General features: G+C 49.3%; 3 long non-coding RNA genes across 3 annotated transcripts; all 3 read right to left on the minus strand.

The window, feature by feature from the left end:
• Positions 1-1,342: 1,342 nt before the first annotated feature.
• LOC136304499 (uncharacterized) lies at positions 1,343-2,570 on the minus strand. Its single transcript, XR_010724626.1, has 6 exons — positions 2,541-2,570; positions 2,405-2,446; positions 2,263-2,307; positions 2,117-2,160; positions 1,991-2,031; positions 1,343-1,906 (listed from the first exon to the last, which is right to left on the minus strand). It is a non-coding gene; the product is annotated as an uncharacterized lncRNA (long non-coding RNA).
• Positions 2,571-4,819: 2,249 nt separating this feature from the next.
• Positions 4,820-6,120, minus strand: LOC136304493 (uncharacterized). Its single transcript, XR_010724619.1, has 3 exons — positions 6,064-6,120; positions 5,877-5,956; positions 4,820-5,799 (listed from the first exon to the last, which is right to left on the minus strand). It is a non-coding gene; the product is annotated as an uncharacterized lncRNA (long non-coding RNA).
• Positions 6,115-7,031, minus strand: LOC136304492 (uncharacterized). The gene is made up of 7 exons (XR_010724618.1): positions 6,967-7,031; positions 6,847-6,888; positions 6,701-6,745; positions 6,565-6,606; positions 6,421-6,469; positions 6,289-6,330; positions 6,115-6,198 (listed from the first exon to the last, which is right to left on the minus strand). It is a non-coding gene; the product is annotated as an uncharacterized lncRNA (long non-coding RNA).
• Between the last annotated feature and the right edge of the window lie 701 nt (positions 7,032-7,732).

Genomic DNA, 7,732 nt, shown 5'->3' on the forward strand with positions numbered 1-7,732 from the left:
TTCAGCTTACCCAGTAGATTCCAAGAGACTCCGTAGCATCAGCAACCACAGAGAGACTAATCCTGCCCGGAGACCTGCAAGACAACGACAGGTGGTCAACAAGTGGTTACCTGACAGCTAGGCATCATCCCCCCTCAGGGCCCATACCTTCTCTACCCAAAACTCCACAGAAAAAAGATGAACTGCAAAGCCCTACAACTCTTCTACCTAACTGTGACTGTGCCAGGGCAGGGCAGCTCAAGCATAAGTCATACAGTAGGATACAGCAACATCATGACTTAGAGTGCAATACACAGTCACTTTCAATACAATACAAGCACAGTGACTTTGAGTGCAATACAAACAGTCACTTGCAACGCAAACAGAGTCACTGGCAGTGCAATGCAAACAGAGTCACTGGCAATACAATACAATACAGAGTCACTTGCAATACAATACAATACAGAGTCACTTGCAATACAATACAATACAGAGTCACTTGCAATACAATACAATACAGAGTCACTTGCAATACAATACAATACAGAGTCACTTGCAATACAATACAATACAGAGTCACTTGCAATACAATACAATACAGAGTCACTTGCAATACAATACAATACAGAGTCACTTGCAATACAATACAATACAGAGTCACTTGCAATACAATACAATACAGAGTCACTTGCAATACAATACAAACACAGTCACTTGCAATACAATACAAACACAGTCACTTGCAATACAATACAAACACAGTCACTTGCAATACAATACAAACACAGTCACTTGCAATACAATACAGAGTCACTGGCAATGCAATACAATACAGAGTCACTTGCAATACAATACAAACAGAGTCACTTGCAATACAGAGTCACAGGCAATACAATACAAACACAGTCACTTGCAATACAATACAAACACAGTCACATGCAAGACAATACAGAGTCACTGGCAATGCAAGACAATACAGAGTCACTGGCAATGCAAGACAATACAGAGTCACTGGCAATGCAATACAATACAGAGTCACTGGCAATGCAATACAATACAGAGTCACTGGCAATGCAATACAATACAGAGTCACTGGCAATGCAATACAATACAGAGTCACTGGCAATACAATACAAACAGAGTCACTGGCAATACAATACAAACAGAGTCACTGGCAATGCAATACAAACAGAGTCACTGGCAATGCAATACAATACAGAGTCACTGGCAATGCAATACAATACAGAGTCACTGGCAATGCAATACAATACAGAGTCACTGGCAATGCAATACAATACAGAGTCACTGGCAATGCAATACAATACAGAGTCACTGGCAATGCAATACAATACAGAGTCACTGGCAATGCAATACAAACATAGTCACTGGCAATACAAAACAAACATAGTCACTTGCAATACAAAACAAACATAGTCACTTCCAAGACAAACATAGTCAGTTCCAAGTCAATACAAACAAAACTGCTCACTAGACTAAGTGCCTAAGCTGTTAAGAGGACGCTCCAGAAGCTCGGGAAGCCGAGTGAAGAAAGCGATGACTGCCGGGTGACCGTGGCGATGCCTCCGGATGAAAGGCAACCTCGTCGGGTGAAAACGTCCGCTAGGCCGCCGAGACTCAAAGACTGCTGACGACGCAAAACACGCTAGAATGCTGAACTGCCCTGCCCGGCAAATGCTCCGGCGAGACCGAGTGGAAACCCTCTCCCATTACTTCAGAGGGACCCATCCCACTAGGGCCCTCTCTTCTAAGCTAATGTGAAATTGCCTCCCACTTCCAAAGTTTTTTCCCCTGCACCCAAACACAAGCCCCAACACTTATCTTTTGGAAGACGAGCGGACAAAATCCATCCTCCAAGGACTTCGGCGCTGCCGTATCCAAACTTAGGCTCTGCACCTCCTCTCAATACCTAAGACAACAAAGTACAAACTGTGAAAATTGTGTGACAGGAAACTAATCCCCAGGCTTTCCAAGCACCTCTGCCCCAACTCACCTCAGATACTGATTTGGCTCCACAGTCTACCCAGAGGGTACCTGCAAAAGGAAAAGGTACACATTTAGCATGCTGCTACACACCCCATGCCTATGGATCACCCCTAATGCCTAAAAGCCAACTTACCCGCTTGCCCCTAATCCTTGGCATGTGTAGGACAGTAGCAGCACCTGCAAAGACACAAAGAAAACAGCAGGCTGAGTCACTGAGAAAACACAATCACCGCAATCTAACAGAACTCAGTAATACATAAAGCTCAAGCTGATACCCACCAAGTCACTGGCATCCAGGACCAGGAAATCTTGCAAGTGGACCACCTAAAATGAAAGTAAATTAAACAGTGGATGTTAGAGTTACACCAGAAATTGAGACCTGAGCGATTACAGCCACTTCCATCCACCAGTCAATGCTCACCTAGGCAGCTGATCCTGGACTGCCAAGCTCCCGCTTTACCTCCTAAAAATAAAAACAAAAAACAAGGCTGTAGCAGAGTCACAATGTACATCCCCCTGGCAAAACCAAACTGGGACTGACTTAAACTCACACCCACCTGGCCGCTGCCAGCCTGAGCCACGACAACCTCACAAGCAGACCACCTGAAATAAAACAAAAATCAACAGTGGATGGTTAGACTTGAGCCAGAAATGGAGAGCGGAGCAACAACAACAGCTGCTGTCCACCAGTGAATGCTCACCTGGCGCGCTTCTCCTGGACTGCCAATATCCTGCATAAGCTCCTAAAAACAAAGACAAAGGTCAGGGCTGTATCAGAGCCACCATTTACACCTCCCCTGCAAAGACCGACAGGGACTGACCTTCTCGGGGGAACCAATGACACCCACAGGGGCTGCTCTGCCACAGGGTTAATCCATCTGCATCTGAAAGAAAGTTAGGACAAGAGTCAAAGGGCTGCAGGATAACTTGACAGCTCCAGACATCTTGGGTCAATCTACAGATCCCACCTAGAAGCCAATGCACCCTGCATTTCAAATTTGTCCTATTACCCCTACACCCAGCTGTGCTGCAGGGCAGAGCAGCTCCGGGCCAAATACACACCCACACCCGTGACACAAGACGCAACAAACAAAGGGACGCGACAGGGAAAGAAAACTCTCGATGAGAGGAATGACCCTGAGGACCGAGAGAACTCGGGAGCAGATGACCGAGGTAAGCTGAAAGGAGAGCTGACCGGGCTCAGAGAAACCTGCAGGAAAAAAGATGCTAAGGGGATGAATTATCCCAAGAACCGCAAAGATGGACGCTCGAGAATGCTCCGGTCACACTCTGCTACCTAGCTTTGCATTCTTACAAGTCCTAATCCACCGGAATGGATGCTGGTGGTGCTCGGCTGTCAGTACAGCTCAGAACAAGACCTGGAAAGACATTGGACTGGATGCTTCTGAAGAGAGATACGATGCCCATGCCTGCCCGAGCTCCCGAGTCGATGGTCCGAGGGCATCGGCACCTGGCCGAGGAACTGAGAGTCCTAAGAGGCTAAGAGGGATGCCAGGGTTTTTGGTAGGCCCCTTGAAGGGCTAAGGCAAAAGACATGAAACAAAGAGTGCGCAACAAACGAGGGACACGACAAGCACCGGGACTGCTCTGCCCTGCACACCTCAGTGGTGAGATCAAAAGGGAGACTTTCCCTGTAGGAAGCCTAAGGGGCCGCTTCCTGGACAACCCCAGCTCCAAACCCAACTCAAAAACCACTCCCGGTTGAAAGCCGACCCGGCCCCCCGCTTTCGTCCCCTCCGTGGCTCGGAGCCCTCCACTTATCTCTCAGACATCTGAAGATGCAGAGTCCAGGCAGGTGAAAAGGAAGGCTGGCTCTCCCTCAGGGAAATTCCTGGTAACACCAGGCTGCTCTCTCTTAGTCAGCTGCAATAAAGAAAAGCAAACATCACTGTGTGATCTTAGCAGCACAGCGCCCAAACCCCAACAATTCTGCTACTCACCATCTCTTGAGAACACCCAGGCCCTCAAGCCCGCTGCCTCGGCCGTGCTTGGAGAGTCATGCCATCATCCTGGGGTAGGTCTGGATTAAGAACACACAAGGGATTTGACAGTGCTGAAACTTGACAGGACCCTCTCTCCTCCCTGCCTCCCCAACTCCTCAGCTGTTATCAAAGCCTACCTGGAAAGCAGCTTCAAACAGAGAAATTGAGGCTTGATCACACAGTCCTGTAATGCTTCTGAACGGCTCACAAAAAAAGGTGCCCAAGTTCATGATCTCATGGCAGAGGGTACTTCAGCAGAAGAAGAGTGGACCACCTAAAACACAATAATAGAAGCTTAGAGGTGCACCAGAAATTGAGACCTGAGCGATTACAGCCACTTCCATCCACCAGTCAATGCTCACCTAGGCAGCTGGTCCTGGACTGCCAAGATCCCGCTTTACCTCCTAAAAATAAAAACAAAAAACAAGGCTGTAACATACTCACAATGTACACCCCCCCGGCAAAACCAAACTGCGACTGACTTAAACTCACACCCACCTGGCCGCTGCCAGCCTGAGCCACGACAACCTCACAAGCAGACCACCTGAAATAAAACAAAAATCAACAGTGGATGGTTAGACTTGAGCCAGAAATTCAGACGGGAGCAATAACAACTGCTTCTGTCCGCCGGTCGATGCTCACCTGGCGCGCTTCTCCTGGACTGCCAATATCCTGCATAAGCTCCTAAAAACAAAGACAAAGGTCAGGGCTGTATCAGAGCCACCATTTACACCTCCCCTGCAAAGACCGACAGGGACTGACCTTCTCAGGGGAACCGATGACACCCACAGGGGCTGCTCTGCCACAGGGTTAATCCATCTGCATCTGAAAGAAAGTTAGGACAAGAGTCAAAGGGCTGCAGGATAACTTGACAGCTCCAGACATCTTGGGTCAATCTACAGATCCCACCTAGAAGCCAATGCACCCTGCATTTCAAATTTGTCCTATTACCCCTACACCCAGCTGTGCTGCAGGGCAGAGCAGCTCCGGGCCAAATACACACCCACACCCGTGACACAAGACGCAACAAACAAAGGGACGCGACAGGGAAAGAAAACTCTCGATGAGAGGAATGACCCTGAGGACCGAGAGAACTCGGGAGCAGATGACCGAGGTAAGCTGAAAGGAGAGCTGACCGGGCTCAGAGAAACCTGCAGGAAAAAAGATGCTAAGGGGATGAATTATCCCAAGAACCGCAAAGATTGACACTCGAGAATGCTCCGGTCACACTCTGCTACCTAGCTTTGCATTCTTACAAGTCCTAATCCACCGGAATGGATGCTGGTGGTGCTCGGCTGTCAGTACAGCTCAGAACAAGACCTAGAAAGACATTAGACTGGATGCTTCTGAAGAGAGATACGATGCCCATGCCTGCCCGAGCTCCCGAGTCGATGGTCCGAGGGCATCGGCACCTGGCCGAGGAACTGAGAGTCCTAAGAGGCTAAGAGGGATGCCAGGGTTTTTGGTAGGCCCCTTGAAGGGCTAAGGCAAAAGACATGAAACAAAGAGTGCGCAACAAACGGGGGACACGACAAGCACCGGGACTGCTCTGCCCTGCACACCTCAGTGGTGAGATCAAAAGGGAGACTTTCCCTGTAGGAAGCCTAAGGGGCCGCTTCTTGGATGGCCCCGTCTCCAAACCCCCGCCCGGTGGAAAGCCAACCCGGCCCCCCGCTTTCATCCCCTCCGTGGCTCGGAGCCCTCCACTTATCTCTCAGACATCTGGAGATGCAGAATCCTGGCAGGTGAAAAGGAAGGCCGCCTCTCCCTCAGGGAAATTCCTGCTAACACCAGGTTGCTCTCTCTTAGTCAGCTGCAATAAAGAAAAGCAAACATCACTGTGTGGTCTTAGCACCGCATCGCCCAAAACCCAACAATTCTGCTACGCACCGCCTCTTGAGAACGCCCGGGTGCTCGGGCCCGCTGCCTCGGCCGTGCTTGGAGGGTGATGGCATCGTCAGGGCGTAGGTCTGGATTAAGAGCAGACAAGGGATTTGACATTGCTGATACTTGAGAGGACCCTCGCTCCTCCTCTCCTCCCTGCCTCCCCGACTCCTCGGCCGTTATCAAAGACTACCTGGAAAGCAGCTTCAAACGGAGAAATCGAGGCTTGATCACACAGTCTTGTAATGCTTCTGAAGGGCTCCAAAGAGAGGGACCCGGTCCATCACCACATTGGAGAAGGGACTTCAGCATAATGACAGCAGACTGCCTAAAACAGACAAAAATACAACCTTGGAGTTGCACCAGATATTGAGACCTGAGTGATAACAGCTGCTTCCATCCACCAGACAATGCTCACCTGGGCCACTTCACCTGGACTGCCAATATCCCTCTTTACCTCCTAAAAAAAAAGACAAAAAACAACGCTGTAACACAGTCATCATTTACACTGCCCCGGCAAAGGCAAACTGGGACTGACTTAAGCACACACCCTCTTGGCTGCTGGTACCCACGACCGGGACATTTCACAAGCGGGCCACCTAAAAATAAGAAAACAAACAGCAGATATTAGATTTTCACCAGAAACTGAGACCTGAGCAACAGCAACCGGTTCTGTCCGCAGATCAATGCTCACCTTGCACGCTTCACCTTCACCGCCAACATCCTGCTTTACCTCCTAAAAATAGAGACAAAGAAACAGGCAGTAACAAGGGCACCAATTACACTGCCCCTGCAAAGACAAACTGCAACTGACGTAAGCTGACACCTACCTGGCCGCTGGAATCCACAAACAGGACATCTCAAAACCAGACCACCTGAAAAAAAAAAAAAAAACCCAACAGTGGATGGTTAGAGTTGCACCAGAAATTGACACCGGAGAAATAACAACTGCTTCTGTTCACCGGTCCATGCTCACCTTGCCCGCTTCTTCTGGACTGCCAATATCCTGCATTAGCTCCTAAAAACAAAGACAAAGGTCAGGGCTGTAACAGAGCCACCATTTACCCCTCCCCTGCAAAGACCGACTCGGACTGACCTTCTCGGGAGAACCGACTCCACCGATAGGGGCTGCTCTGCCACAGGTTTAATCAGTCTGCATCTGAAAGAAAGTTAGGACAAAAGTCAAAGGGCTGCAGGATAACTTGACAGCTCCACACATCTTGGTCAGTCTACAGATCCCACCTAGAAGCCAATGCACCCTGCACTTCAAATTTGTCCTATTACCCCTACACCCAGCTGTGCTACAGGGCAGGGCAGAGCAGCGCTGGGCCAAATACACACCCACACCCGTGACACAAGACGCAACAAACAAAGGGACGCGACAGGGAAAGAAAAAATCTCGAAGAGAGGAATGACCCTGAGGACCGAGAGAACTCGGGAGGAGATGATCGAGGTAAACTGAAACGAGAGCTGACCGGGCTCAGAGAAACCTGCAGGAAAAAAGATGCTAAGGGGATGACTTATCCCAAGAACCGCAAAGATGGACACTCGAGAATGCTCCGGTCAGAATCCTCTCCCTAGCTTTGCATCCTTACAAGTCCTAATCCACCGGAATGGATCGTGGTGGTGCTTGGCTGTCAGTACAGCTCAGAACAAGACCTGAAAAGACAGTAAACTGGATGCTTCTGAAAATAAATACGATTCCCATGCTGGCCTGAGCTCCCGAGTCGATGGTTTGATGGTATCGGCGCCTGGCCGAGGAACTGAGGGACCGGAGATGCTAAAAATGATGCCAGGATTTTGATGGCCCCTTGAAAAGCCAGAGAAAATGACATGAAATACAAGACACTCAAAAGACACAG

Source organism: Chamaea fasciata, unplaced genomic scaffold, assembly GCF_029207755.1.
Source record: "Chamaea fasciata isolate MVZ Bird 193981 ecotype frontalis unplaced genomic scaffold, bChaFas1.0.hap1 SCAF_100, whole genome shotgun sequence".
Lineage (NCBI taxonomy): Eukaryota > Metazoa > Chordata > Aves > Passeriformes > Sylviidae > Chamaea > Chamaea fasciata.